The 3,134-nt window shown below is 43.5% G+C and overlaps 1 long non-coding RNA gene across 1 annotated transcript in view; it reads left to right on the plus strand.

Annotated features, from left to right (window-relative positions):
• Positions 1-2,862, plus strand: part of LOC118178403 — a 20,103-nt gene extending 17,241 nt beyond the window's left edge. Inside the window, exon 3 of the long non-coding RNA XR_004756143.1 lies at positions 2,787-2,862. This is a non-coding gene — a long non-coding RNA (uncharacterized LOC118178403). The remainder of the gene's footprint in view (positions 1-2,786) is intronic.
• The last annotated feature ends 272 nt before the right edge of the window (positions 2,863-3,134 follow it).

Raw genomic sequence — 3,134 nt, forward strand, 5'->3', positions numbered from 1 at the left:
GGGGGGGGGGGGGAGTACTAACACTAGCAGAGAGTCTCTATTTGCTACTGTCTGCACAATATTAATGTAGAAGATAATATATTGGCTTGAATCAATACTTCCATGACTTCTCCATCCATCAGCCCCCCTTCATTTGATAAAAGTCCTTCCATGTCACATTCTCTCAGACTGATGAAATCACAGTGCCTCTTTCTAGCATGACTGATGGTGTGTAGATGTGTAATTGCCCAATAAATCACCACCTCTGGATCAAAGATCTGAGATCCTCCGCATGCCAAGGAGGCACACGAAACACCATAAAATACAATAAGTTAATTACAGTAAGATTTTAGCACTTTTAGACATGCTGGGTATTATTCAACATATACAGACATCTTGAAAGACTCAGCCGCAACCACATTACCGCAAGAATCAGGACCTGAAACTATGACCATTTTGGGCAGGGACTGACCATTCATGGAATCAATGTAGGCCAAGGACTCAGATGCTGTACTGCAACACAGAAACCCAAGAGCTATAAATAAGACAAATATCACTGTTATTCTATGCCTGCACAGTGCCTGCTTTAAGGCCTTCAAGCAAGGCTTGTGGCCGTTACATAGGTCTGTCTGCATCTAAGGAATTTCATCACATGAACCACAAGAACAGATTGGGCAAAGCCAGGGAGAACAGGTCTGCAAAAGGTACATCTTGTCCAGTATATGATTTCCAGTACTGGGCACAAGCACAGGCAGTGGGCTAATGCTGCAGACGCCCTCTCCCTGGCATGGTCCCTGCACACAGCCCTGAGGTTCCTGAGGTGCCACCTCCTCTCCACCCCTCTCACCTGTGCTACTCAGCATGCCAGCACTATGGAAACACACATTCCAGTTTGTCCCAAAGGGATGGAAAAAGAATATTTCTGCTTGCTATCTCACAGACCTTATGCAGGTGCCAGGAGCAGCACTCAGGTCACCACGGCCCTGCTGGCTGCAGGAAGGGGAGCCAAGTAGACGCGTGCCATGTGCCCACACCCCGCAGAGCTTCCTAATCACTGCAGCAAGGCCACTTAGAAAACAAACAAATTGAAAGATGATATTTCATAGCCCCAAGGCTTAGGCATTATTTCAAGTATTTTTTAGTAGAATTTGATACCATTAAACTATGAAGGAATAGAGACATTCCTGCTTGATCCCAATCCCAGCCTGAGTGCAAGCCATGAGCCCATGTATGCCCTACCTCACACCAACACCAAAAAGCTCACCCACCTGAACCTGCTAACTTGAGCACAGGAAAATAGCGCCCACAACCCTTCTGTTGTAAAGGCATCTGCTCCCACAACCTTTAATCCTTTCTGTCATCCCTGCAAGATCAGGCATTAACATCTCTGTAACCTCTTGTACTAATTAAGATAGCAGATCTATGGTATTCAGCTCTGCGCTGGCTTCAAAGCCGAGCACTGACAAGCTGCTGAAGTGTTTGTGCATTTCAGTGAGTGGCCCTCATAAGACAAATTATAACGAACACACCACAGGAAGCTTTAATAAAGAAACATGCAGTCATTATAGGGTGGCTAAAACTAAGGAAAAACAATCCTGAGCTAGGCTTTAGAAATTAACAGGTGGGAAGCTTACTGCTGTGGAAAGCAGCCCCTATTTCTAAGCATCTTGTAGGCACCCTGAGAACTGGACACCCTGTCCAGGCACTGTCCTTTTTACAGAAGAACATTTAAATGGTCCCAGACCATTTGCTTCTCCAAAGCATGCATCATATTACAAGTGACCTTAAAAGCAGCAATAGCTTCCAGTAGACTCCCAAAAGAGAAACCAAAGTAGTTTAAGGTAAATGTGAGCAGCGAATCCATCCCCTCTGTGCTAAAATTATTTGAGAAATACATAAGATATGCAGATGGATCCCCGATGTTTTTACTGTCTAGCTCATTTCTCCAGCCCAGGCCAGCCCAGAGTGCTGCAGCAATGCAGGATGCTTCCTTCCCAGACCCCCAGCCCCACTCCACATCTAGAAGGGCTGCACCACTGGGACCGACCACAGCCCCAGGCTTTTGGATTCAAACAGCACTGCCAGGTCAGGAAGGTCTGACTCAGCTGGAGAGGAGGTTTGAGCTTCAGGCCCAGCCCAGGATACAGGATTGAATAAAATTCAAATCCTGAAAGCCGCTTAAGTCTTCATATTGCTATTTTTCACTTCTCTGTACCCACTCATGCTGCACTGATGAGAAACCAAGCATTCCCTGAATTTACAGGCTGAGATGCCACTGAGCTACAGGGAAAAAGACGTTTCCTATGTAAATACCACTAAAACTCTTCACAAGCAACATCAGAGGTAAAGGATACAACTGGCACAAGAAGAAACATTTGCAAAGAGGGCAGAGAAACAACAAAAAAAGCTGTAAGGGGCAGGAACTAAATTAACTCAGGGTCTCACTGAATGAAGAGAAACCTATTTGCTTTGCAGTTTCTTTGGTTACATAAATAGAGTTTGGTAAACAAGCTTGCATCTCATAGCTCCAAGACCAAACACAAAAGGAAAGAGATATCAACTTCACCCCTTCTGCAGCTTTAAATAGAAAAATTAATAAACATTAGAAATGTTATGATTTACAGAAAAACAATTCTCTCTTCCTCTGATTACCCCCTCCAACAAGAAGGTCAGAGAAAGTTTCTTCCAGACTTTTCTAACCACCTATTGTACAATAAACAAACATCCAGAGACACAAATAAAATAAAAAATAAAACCACCACACATACAACAACAAAAAATACAAGAGAACAAGAAAAGATAAAAAGCTCTTTTCAATGTCCTGAACAACTTCTACTTCCCCCTTGCTACCCTGCCCATAGTCCTTGCTAGATAGAATTCGCTGCATGTGGCATTGGTGGAGCCTCATCATTTCAATGCCATTCACCTTTTTCCAGTGATTCTCCATCTCCTCCACCTGTTGGCTCCAGCCAGTGCCAGCCCTTCCCAGAAGAGCTGATATCAAAACAACTAATTTGGCCCTAGAAGTTCATATCTTTGTGCTTGCTGTCCCTGCTCTGCCCTTGTTATAGCAACAGAATCAAAATAAAATAAAACAATAAAAAAAAGAAGTATTTTGGGAATAATAATAATAATAAACTATTCATTTAATTTCA

The sequence above is a fragment of the Oxyura jamaicensis genome, chromosome 26, assembly GCF_011077185.1.
Source record: "Oxyura jamaicensis isolate SHBP4307 breed ruddy duck chromosome 26, BPBGC_Ojam_1.0, whole genome shotgun sequence".
Taxonomy (NCBI): Eukaryota; Metazoa; Chordata; class Aves; order Anseriformes; family Anatidae; genus Oxyura; species Oxyura jamaicensis.